General features: G+C 39.0%; 1 pseudogene; it reads left to right on the forward strand.

The window, feature by feature from the left end:
• The first annotated feature begins 11,107 nt into the window (after positions 1-11,107).
• On the forward strand, positions 11,108-11,981 carry LOC119042410 (40S ribosomal protein SA-like; annotated as a pseudogene).
• The last annotated feature ends 391 nt before the right edge of the window (positions 11,982-12,372 follow it).

Raw genomic sequence — 12,372 nt, forward strand, 5'->3', positions numbered from 1 at the left:
ACATATGTCCTCTTTGGAGAAGTGTCTGTTCAGGTCCTTTGCCCATTTTTTAATTGGATTGTTTGTCTTCCTGGAGTGGAGTCATGTGAGTTCTTTATATATGTTGGAGATAGAACCCTTGTTTGAGGTATCATTTGCAAATATACTTTCCCATACGGTTGGTTACCTTTTTATTTTGCAGATGTTTTCTTTAGCCATTCAGAAGCTTTTTATTTTTATGAAGGCTCATTTGTTTATTCTTTCCTTTGCGTCTCTTGCTGTAGGCGACATATCAGTGAAAATATTGCTGCATGGAACATCTGAGATTTTCCTGCTTATGTTCCTCTCTGGGACTTATATTTAAGTCTTTTATTCATCTTGAGTTTATTTTTGTGTATGGTATAAGTTAGTAGTCAAGTTTCACTTTTTCGCATGTAGCTAGCTGTTCAGATCTCCCAACACCATTTGTTGAAGAGGCTATTTTTACTCCATTTTGTGCTTCTGTCTTCTTTGTCAAATATTAATTGACCTTAGAGACTTGGGTTTATTTCTGGGCTCTCTATTCTCTTGCATTTACCTATGTGTCTGTTCTTATGCCAGTGCCAGACAGAAGGCCCAGAGACATATGAAAGGATGCTCAGCATCACTAGCTATCAGAGACATGCAAATTAAAACCACAATGAGATATCACTTCACACCAGACAGAATGGCCATATAAACAAATCAACAAACAAGAAGTGCTAGCCAGGTTGTGGAGAAAAGGGAACCCTAGTGCACCGTTAGTGGGAATGCAGACTGGTGCAGCCACTATGGAAAACAGTATGGAATTTCCTCAGAAAACTAAAACTGGAATTGCCTTTTGACCTGGCAATTCCACTGCTGGGATTATACCCTGAAAATCCTGAAACACCAGTTGAAAAGAACCTATGCACCCCAGTGTTCATAGCAGCACAATTTACAATATCCAAGTGTTGGAAGCAACCTAGGTGCCCATCAGTAAATGAGTGGATCAAAAAACTGTGGTACATTTACATAATGGAATACTATGCCACATAAAGAAAGAAGGAACTCCTACCCTTCATGCCAGCATGGATGGAACTGGAGAGTGTTATGCTAAGTGAAATAAGCCAGGCAGTGAAAGACAAATACCATATGATCTCACCTGTAAGTGGAATCTTACCAACAAAACAAAGCAAGGAAAATATAACCAGAGACATTGAATTTAAGAACACACTGACTAACCAGAAGAGAGGTGGGAGGGGATAACAGAGGGAGAAGGGGGAAGGGTCATCAAGGAACATGTATAAAGGACATATGGACAAAGCCAAAGGGGTGTAGGATGGAGAGTGGCAAGTAGGGATGAGTGGGGTGGGGGGAGTACTGGGGGGAAATGGTGACAACTGTACTCAAATAACAATTTTTACAAAGTAAATAAATAAATAAATAAATGATTTAAAGAATAAAAATACATATAGGTAAATTTCTGTTTTGTGAGTTTAGGGAAAACACCAAAATGTCTGCCTTGTCTTCAAATCCAATCACAGTGGAAATGTTATTGCTCTAGTGCTACAAAGTGTATAGGTATTATTTTTCTTTAAGCATTTACATAACACAGATTCTGATCATTGTTAAATTTGTAAACAACACTTAGTTGAGAAGAGGAGGTGGCAAAAGGCTGTCTTGCTTCATTACAGTGGAATAATATTTAGTCATCCTGTTGTTTAAAACATAGGACAGGCAGTTCACCCAGGTCTTCATCTTAGAAATGACATGACTTAGATTCTAATTGCTCCCTGACTGAATATTTTCCGTTGTAATCATAGGTTTAGACACAAATGAAAACTGTGCACAGACCTCTCTCAGGTCGCTCGAGCATTGCACAGTCAACATGGTCTGCGGATTCAGCTCAGCTGCCTTTGCAGAGGAGCCTGCTAGGTCCATATCTACACTGCCCACACCTGGTGTAGTTCCTGGTGTTGAATGAACAAATGAACAGATCATTTATTGGAGAACTGATAAGCCTATCATATTAGTCATCAATTAATTTAAAAGTTTGTTGTAAAATTTTATTTCCAAGCCAGCCATTTTTCTATTAGAAAATGTTTTCTTGGTTCCAGTGTTGGCAGTCTAAATAGCCCATTAAAAAAGCAAAATTTGAATTCATTTCTTCAGCAGCATTTATCAAATGCTTTTCTAAGGCAATTTGAGTACAGTAGTGGTGGGGAACTAACCCTGTGAAACATATGGTCACCTAAAGGAGAAAAAGTATGTTCAAACAATCACCCGTATATACAGTTAGGAATTGTGATAAGTGAGTTTGAAGAATCTCTGAGAGTGTGTGACAAGGACACATGATTTAGTCTGAGGAGCCAAAGAAGTCTTTGACATGAAGGTGACTTTTGAGTTGAGATTGGAAAAAAATGATTAGGAATTGGATACTTAGGAGTTTGGGAGATTTGTATTTCTGGAGAGAGAAGAGCATGAACATGGGCCTGAGGTGAAAGGGAGAATGGAATATTGAAGGAACTGAAAATTGGTGTGGCTGGAGATGAAACAGTGAAGAAGAAAGACTGGGCCTTGATGAGATTGGAAGGCTTGGCTGGAGAAAGACCGTGAGCAGGTTGTGTTGATGCTATTAAGGGGCCACTGATATGTTTTATGTCTAGAAAATAGGATCATATTTGTTGCCCAGTTGTTACAGAAACCTGTTGTACATGGAAGCTCAGGCAATGAAAGTCTTTTACTGGAGATTTGGCAACTCTCTCAGGTGGGAAAGGGAACCAGCTGATGGCATCTGACCTCTTAACACAACCTCTTCCTGGTACACTGATGAAAAAGCTCTTACCATCAGCTAGCAGAAACTCACTCACCTGGAAATGTATGCTCAATGCACTCTTGAGGGCGGCACCCAGAGTTTGTCATAATCATGGAGTCATGACACCATCAGCAATCACAAGTGAAATTCATGGTTTTAAGGTCCTGTTACGAAATTATTTTTAATTCCAAATAATTTTTTAAATTTTTTTCTTTGCTACATAAACTGAGATTAATGAGCATGTACTTTTAATATGTTTAATTATAGAAGCACAGAATTTAAGCATGAGATTCTATTATGACCCTCAGGGTCTCCTACCATTTTCCTTCCTAAAATGTGATCCAGGAGCCAACAGTATCAGCGTCATCTAGGGACATATTAAAAAGTCAGAACCTCAGAATCTCGGCCTCCACTGAGACCCACTAAATTAGCGTCTGTATTTTAACAGGATCTCTATGTGATGCAAGTTTGAAAAGTATTGCCTTAGAACTTTATTCATGTTCTATATATAAAGCTCCATATGAATAATTGAAAGGGTTAAGTAGTATGATGTTTTTGTTCAATATCATCAAATGGAATATTCTGCCCTTTCAGTGTGTACCTATTTAATACTGAATTGTAAGATTCAAGCTGGAAGAGCTTGGTTAATTAACATTTTTTAAGTTTTCTACTTCTCAAATTTCTCCCTTCCCTTCAATAGACACATTATTTACACATACTCATTTAAAATGCACTGTGTAGTTTACATGAACATAATTCATGTCTCCCCGGAAGAGTGGGCAATATTGATTCTGGAGCCATACATTGAATAGTGTATTTATGATAGAAATGAAAAAGTCATAAATAGAAAAGGTCTTGAACACAAGAGGGCTCTTTCCCATTCACCTTAGGGACAGATGGCTATTTAATAAAGGAAAGTTTGTTAATATTATTTTTAATTTGCCAAAGGAAAATCCCAGAACTTGGAGTGAGGAAGATTTTGAGTAAGAAGAAAACTAAGATATGTCATATCAAAATGAATGTGGATTTGTTATCTTGGTCCTTGTATATGTGTTCTATTTGCTGTTATAGCAAATTATAAAGAAAGAAAAAGTTAATGGCTTCAAACAACACAAATGTTTTGTCTTATAGTTCTGTAAATTAGAAAATCAACACAGATCTTAAAGGACTAAAGTCAAGAAGTCAGAAGGGCTGAGTCTCTATCTGGAGACTTGAGGGGAGAATGCATTTCCTTGCCTTTTCCAGCTTTTAGGGGCCACCAGTATTTCTTGCTGTGGCCCCTTCCACCTTCAAAGCCTGCAATGGTTGCTGTCTCCCTCTTCACTTTCAAGAACCCTGTGATTATGTTGGATGTGCCTGATTAATTCCAGATCTCCTTTTAAAAAAATTTGTTTAGTCTCACCTTAGGATATGTTTTTATTCATTTGAGAGAGAGAAGGGGAGAGGAAGAGGGAGAAGGAGAAGGAGAGAGAGAGACAGAGAAGTAGATGTTAGAAGTTTGCAACCTGAATTCTCCTTTGTCATGTAACATGGCGCATTCACAGCTTCTGTGAATTAAAGCATGGATATCTTGGAGGGACCATTACTCTGCTTACCACAGTCCTTGCAGGGAGGAGCGATGCCATGGCATGGGAGATAAGTAGAAAAGGGATTCTGGGGTGAGATAAGGGTTGGGCAGTCCCTGCACAGGGAGATAGGCTGTGTTCTCATGAGAAAGAGATCCAAGTGAGAGTTTCCCTAGAGTAAGGATTGATTGTCATTGAGACTTTAAGCTGATTTTTATCATGGTTCTTGATATCCCACTTTGCATTGATTCCTGTTCTGTGCATTTCTGCATTTCTCCATTAAGCCCTAACATTTCATGAAAAGCCTGTTACTTAGGGCAGCTTTTTGTAATAAAGAAAAAGGATTGGTGAAGCCACGTTCATAAAGCTTGGAGTAAAGCCAATCTCATAGAGAATGGCTGCAGAGAGAAGATGATTAAAAGTGAGTGAAGCCAGGAGCAGACATTCACAGCAGAGGAAGATGGGAGATTACCATTCCCACACCTGCCACTCACAATGTTGAGATGAAGTGTGCCTATAGCAGTTCACTTTAGTTAGATGGAAGTGATCATTAATGTAACCAATACAGGAAAGGTTCCTCATATCCATTTGGCTGTAAGATACATACGCAAATACCATGGGCTTTTTTATCCCAATCTGAAGGAGGAAATTGACAAGCAAATGCCTGTTACAGGACCTAGTATGTGCAGGCTGCATCTAAGAGCACAGGCAGAAACTTCCAAAGCAGATTGCACATACATGCCAAGGAAGGCTTTCTAGAAATAATGTTTGAACTATGTATGGAAATATGGCTAGGAGTATACATGGAGGAAGGAGCAGGGCATTTCAGAAAGAGCAAATAGCAATGTATAAAAAGGTGCAGTCCTAACATAGATATTGGAGATATACTCCAATTTTATCTCTGTCACTCATTAACCTGTTCTTGATTTGGTCACTGGTCGCAGTGATGTAGGGTTCCTATTTTCTAAAAATGCATCCCATCTGATCCCATCCACTCTTCCACCCAAGGGTCTCTCTGCTGCATCAGTTTCCTTTCTCCCACTTGAGTCTTCACTCTTTTCCTAACTCCAGATTCTTCTTTTCCATACTTATGGTGTTTGATAATTTTGTAGTATTAACCCCAGCCCTACCTTTCTATTCTGCCACTTCCTCCTCTTTCTTTCCTTCCCAGCCCAACTTCTTGGCAATTCTCTACAAACCGCTATACACTAGACCTTTCTACTTTCTAACATCCCCTTTACTCCCAACTCTTGGCTGAGCTCCAAATGCTCCCTGCAGACCTGTGTAAAACTGCTTTCTTTGAAGACACTAACTTTTTTGTTGAAATCAAATACTGTTTTTCAGTCATTGTAGGGTAAGTGGAGGCAGTCTGGCTTCCTCACCCGTGTGTGGGTTGCTAAGCGAAGCAGTGTTCCCATAGCCTTGGAGGGGCCTGATAACCACTGTTCTCATAGCCTTGAGACTGGTCCCATAAACTGTTCCCATAACATGAGTGGGCTCGCATGTGCAGAATTATGTTATGTTACATAATTTCTGGCATCTTGCCGGTTTTGTTCCCCTCTGGTACTTAAACAGGTAGGGACTCCCTGCTGCAGGCAATGGTGATGAAAGACACACAAGGGGACAGGTGCCATGATGGGTGCCACACTAGGGAGCAGGGGCCAAGACATGAGACATGCAGATAGACACACAGCTTGCAGCATTCATGGCTCACCCACCCATGAGTAAGGGCATGCCAGACATTCCAAAGGCTCTGTGAATATTTTTCCATCTACACAAATACCATGGACCTGCCTGGCCTTGAAGGGTGGAAACACAGTCATTAATTTTCTAAATTCTCAGACTTGTCATACACGGTTGTTAACTTCCTCCTGGGAACGCTCTTCCCCTCTCTTCATAGATGATAAGATTCTGATCTCCCACCTCCCCAACCAAACCCGCATCTCTCTTTCGATGTCCTCTTCGTCCACTTCTCCAATGTTCTAGTGTACACCCATATTTTTTTAATTTTAAAGGTTATTCAGTGAAAGGTTTTTTGTTGAAAAAATATATGATGTGTGTCTTACAATTCACTGTAAAGATTAGGATTCAATCTAAAAAGATTGCCTCAAATACACAAGTATTGTTTCAGAGGGCTGACATTGTAATTCAAAAAATAAGTGAAGTCTACAGAGATTACAAATAACTTTGTAATAAAGAATAGAGCATGAGAAATATGATAGTTTCTGCCCATTCCCATATACATTTTCTCCCAGACATTCCCACTACTGCCGTTCTAGGAAAGAAAATATGCCAAGTCAATTTGAAAATGCTGTTCAAGTGTGGGAACAGTGCACTGTAGTGCAGACAAGAGGGTAGAAAGCAGTTGTGGTTATAAACTTCACTTTGAAATACTTAATGAATAACATAAGAATAATCAAAAGTAACATGCTAACAATATTTAAATACAACTGCTGTTTTATGATATTTTTTAGTTAGGGGCAATTTTTTTCTGAAAAAAATTAAATTATCAACATCAAGTAAACTGCCATTTCTACTTCCTGTCTAATCATTGATGCTGTTTTTCTGAAAGAGTAAATATCCTTTTACAAAATCATGAGTATTTTTCTTCTACTATTAAGAAATATTTTACTACTTACAAGGCTCTATCACAGCCCTCTGCCCACACAAAATAATGGTTTTGAAATAAGGTTTCATTTTCTTAAGAAAAATAAAGTGCTTATGCAAACTAGCCAAAACCAATCTGTATCTACAGATTGAATAAATTAAATGGTTGGGGCCATTGGAACTGCGAAGCTCCTTTCACTGGGAATTCGGTATGAATGAATGGAGACCCTGGGCTTGGGCAATGCAGCAATAGTCTAATGGTGATAGACTTGTTCCATATATGCTAAAGAAACATGGTTTTGTAGATACATCCTTTTAGGTAAAGACACAATAATCAAATGGTATATTAGCATTTACATTTCGACTTAAATTCTACAGAAAAGTAGCCATCAAACTAAAGATAAATGGCACTTTGCCTAATTGACGTATGCCCCAAAACGCATTCCCAAGTTACAATCATTTTGTAAAAGTCATCATTTTTTAGTGTTCTGGATAAACTCACGGGCACTAAGCTGAATTCTGGGTCCCAGACCCCAACTGAGCCCACTGCCATGAACAGCCCAAATGATAGAATCTGTGTCTCTTGCTTTAAAAAAATAAAAAAGGGGAAGAAAAAGGTCCTACATTAGTATGTTAGTTCTCATCACCTTAAAATAGGAGAAAGTTTCACTTAAAGAGGCAGAGTATACACTGGGGAAATGCTATCATACTACATTTTTAAAAACAAAATTTAACTATTAAAAATTATTTGAAAACCACCTTTCTGTTTTTGGCATTTAGTACCTAGGAACTAATATTACACAAATGTATATAATACAGAAGCTTGGAGAGAGAGAGGTTTAATTAGAAGTTTGGTTTTAGATAATGTATGTTTTAGGTATTTGTAGATATCCATGTGGAACAGGCAGATATTAATTTTAGAATTTTATAGAGATGTCATGAAACCCATGGAACTGAATGACATTACCTGGAAAGCGAATATACGTAGAGAATAAAATAGTTCTGGGGAAGACCAGCTCAAGGTAAGGCAGAACCACATCCTACAAAAACAACTGGGAAGGGGTGGCCGGTGAGACAGAATCATCAAGAGCAAGGAGGGTCATGGTGTGTAGGAAGAAAGTATCTCAAGAAGATGAGAATGATCATTTGTGTCAGAAGTTATTCTGATGTCAAAAGCTGCTTATAAATGAGGCAATACCAAGACTGAGAATTGACAACTGGATCTGACCACATGGAGGTCACTGGTGACCTTGAACAAACAATTCTTATGGAGAGAAAGAGACAGGCAGATTGGAGTAGGTTCAGGAGAGTGTAGGAAAATAGGAATTATTGCAATGAGTAGACACAATTCTTTTTCAGAGGTTTGGCTGTAAAAGGGAAAAGAGAAATGGAAAACGAAGATGAAGGAGATACAAAATCAAGGTATTTGTCCTTTTTCATTCTTTTTTTTTTTCATTTTCTCTTTAATTGTCACCCAAGGACATATTTTTTTTCATTGCTTTTAGAGAAGGAAGGGGACACAGACAGAGAGAATGACATTAATGTGAGAAACATCATATAGTTGCCCTCTCATACATGCTCCAACCAGGGATCAAACCCCAAACCTGGGTATGTGTCCTGACTGGGAATCAAATCCATAGCCTTTTGCTCAATGGGACACTGCTTCAACCAACTGAGCCACATTGGCCAGGGTGAGTTTTTGCCTTTTTTGTTTTTGTTTTTGTTTTTTTGGTTTTTGTATAAAGGGGGACAATTGCACTAGCCAAGTCTTCAAACAGGTAAGAGGTAATAAAAGGCAGTGGTTGCCTTAGCACCAAGGATGATCCATCGGGTTGAACTACAGAAGAAAATACAGGGTACATGATTACAGATATAGGTTGTCAGATTGGTACCATTTTCCATGAAATTAGAAACAAGGCCATCAGTTAAAATGAGGAGGAATGTGAAGGTCTTGAAGGTTTTCATAGAGAAGCAAATATTAAATAATTATGAAAGAGTAAGAGATTGAACTGACTCAGAGAAATCTCACGGTCTCCCCTCTTAGGCAAGTCAGATGCCTAGCCAGGAGATTCTCAGATTGATGAAATATTTGGGGGCCTTTTTGTAGCATTTCACTTCATTGCAACAAGCTAGGAATTACAGTTTCCATTTTCCATAAAGAGCATCCAGAAGTAATAAGCTCCACAGTTTACCTTCTTCATTGCCCTACAGAATTTCAGGGTTTTAGCTAACTTCCACAAACAATACAGACACATTTAAATCCTTTTCTATGTATGTAAGCCTATACTAATAGAGCAATTCCAGAAATGACCAAAGTGACTGAGTCATACCAAGGCACCCTGCTTCCCAGGATTGGCTGATTGAAATTATAACCTTAGACAAAGTGTCCTATCTCTTACTCACGGTTGGCCTGGAATATGAAACAAGATATCACATTATCATAGAGCCTCTCAGATGAGGAAATCATTCAGTCTAATATACCAAAATTAGGATTATTTAAATTTGGATAATATTGGTGGTTTGTTACAAAATTTCTAAGTGACCACCTCATAAAAACTCAAAATAAAAGACAAAAATAAAAATTTCATTATCTGTATATAGGAAAAGAAAAATATATTTCCTGTTACCCTTCTAGGTTCTTGGCTGGATCTTTGTAACTATAGAGAGATAGAAAAGCATACAAATGTATTTAATATAAGTTTTACGTGACCTGAGAGCCATGATAAGAAAGTGAAAGACAAAAAAGCAGTTAAATCTAAGTGTTTTTATGCTAGGTTTGATGAAGAGTGAGAACTTGTGGAAAAATGTGATAGGACAAAAATGGTGTGATCTATGTGTAGTAGACTGGAAAAACTTAGCAAAACCTGTTCATTCATTTTCAGAAATAAGGATCCTCCTCCCCTCTGGGTATGGGGAGAAGCGCCTCATGTGAGAGCCTCTCAACCTGCTTCAGGGGAGAAGGGTGGGGAGGCCTTTCAGCACCTGCCATTTCTCAGGTTCCTTTAGCTTAAAACAACGTGCCAAGGTGCCGTGTTTGGGGGCAGCATGTTCTAAACTTTATCAGGAACAACACTTGCCCTTTATTCCAGAGAAGCTTCAATGATCCAAATAATCCTGAGGTTGTGACATTGCATGTGATTTTCAAAATATTTTAGGTTAGGGAACCAGAACAAATAGTTTCAAAAATGTAAAGTAAGAAAAACTTGATCAAAGTTTTCAGATATCATGAGTTATTTAAAGAAATATATTAATGTCCAAAATACACTGAAAGCACAAAATGAGAACAAACATTTTCTTGATTAATGGAAGTATAAATAATGTAACCTATGTAGAAAATTTCATGAAATGGTAAAACATGCAGTACCTGATTATTTGGTCAGGGGCACTGACTTCTTTTCCATTAGATGATCAAACAAAAAATAAATTGACAATAGCCAACACAACAATAACTATCAGTTGTAAATTAATCAAAATTATACCCATATTTTTTGTCAAGCAGGCAAAAAATATATGCTTTTTGGTGTGCCACAGATTTTTAGTATTAGTTCGTGTGTGCCATGAGGTAAAAAAGGTTGAAAACTGCTGCACCAGAGCAACACTTGTGAAGGTCATGGTCCAAGGACGAAGGCCTACCAAAATACTGATGCTCAATGAAAGATGATCACCTGCTCCGCCTCAGCCACATTGTACCACATACCAGCAGGGCTCCAGTTTAACAACAGCTCCACCTGTAAGCCCTGCACAGAGAAGACTCTCTTTAAGGAGGCATCCTTCGGGAAATCCAATGTCAAGGGGGAAAATAAAACAAGGACATAAAAGGAATTTGAAGCTGCTGGCACCTATAGCTACATTGAAAATTAACATAAATCCTCACACTGGAGGCCTGTTTGCCTCAGTCCTAATTACTTATACATATCATATTCACCTTTCAACAACAGAAATTACAAGGCCTGCTGAAGGCAGGAAAAAATATAGTCTAAAGGCCCAAAGGAAGCATTAGGATGAGACTGAGACATGGCACAGGTTTAGGATTATCAGACAGGGAGTTTAGAATAACGGTGATGAGCTTTTCCGCACTACTTAGATAGGGACCCATTCAGTGTTATACAGGGTTCCCATTGTAAGTCAAAGAGAGATCACAATGTACCAATCCTTTGATGTCCTTCAAACGAAGGAGGAGGGTGTCCTCAAACCTCTTGCAGCAGGAACTTGTGTAGGTGGCACAAACCTTGACTTCCAACTGGAACAGTACATCTACAATAGGAAAAATGATGTCATGTCCATTATAAATCTGAAAAGAAGCTTCTGCTGGCAGCTCATGCCATTGTTGTCATTGAAAAACTGGCTAATGTCAGTGTCATATTGCCCGGGAATATTGGTCAGTGGGTTGGGCTGAAGTTTGTTGCTGCCACTGTAGTCATGGCCATTGCTGGCTGCTTCACTCCTGGAACCTAGAACTGGATCCAGGTAGCCCTCTGGGAGCCAGGACTTCTGGTGGCTACTGATCCCAGGCTCACCACAAGACCCTCACAGAGACTCAAGTTAACCCACCCACCATTGCTCTGTGTAACAGTCTCTTCTCTGTACTATGTGGACACTGACATCCCATGCAACAACAGGGAGCTCACTCGACGTGTCTGATGTGATGGACACTGGCCTGGGACATCCTGTGCATGCACCAGACCATCTCCTGTGAGCAGCCATGGCAAGTCATGCTTATCTTCACTTCTATACAGACCCTGAAGGGGTTGGAAATGAAAGTCAGGCTGCTGCTGAAAAGGCCATGACCAAGGAGGAATTTCAGGGTGAACGGAGTGCTCCAGCTCCTGAGTTTACTGCTCTTCGACACAAGATCACAGACTGGTCTGAAGACTGGCAAGTGCCCTCTGTGCCCATTCAGCAGTTTCCTACTGAAGACTGGAGGGCCCAGCCCAGCCACTGAGGCCTGGTCCACAGCTTCCACTCCTCAGGCCATTCAGTGGGTAGGAACCACCCTGAGCATCATGAGCTACTAAATAAAAAATGGAAATAAGGCTGACACAAAAGAAACAGAATTATCTAGAAAAATTTTAATACAATAAAATAACTAATTAATATGGTTAGAGCCCTCATGAATAAGTGGAAACATGCAAGAATAGTAGAACAGTGTAAGCAGAGATGAAAAATCTGAGAAAGAATCAAAAGGATATGCAAGAAATCGAAAACACTGTGACAGAAACGAAGAATGCCTTCTATGGGCTCATCAGCAGACGTGAGATGGCCAAGGAAAGAATCAGTGAGCTTGAAGATAAACCAATAGAAATTTAGTTTTAAAAAATCAAAGGGTTGGAAGACATATTAAAACTTATCTAGTATATCTACTCATTTCCTTCAAAAAATTGGATTAAAAATTCATTCTTATTTTCA

The sequence above is a fragment of the Artibeus jamaicensis genome, unplaced genomic scaffold (genome assembly GCF_021234435.1).
Source record: "Artibeus jamaicensis isolate MK-2021 breed Jamaican fruit bat unplaced genomic scaffold, CSHL_Jam_final contig_466, whole genome shotgun sequence".
Lineage (NCBI taxonomy): Eukaryota > Metazoa > Chordata > Mammalia > Chiroptera > Phyllostomidae > Artibeus > Artibeus jamaicensis.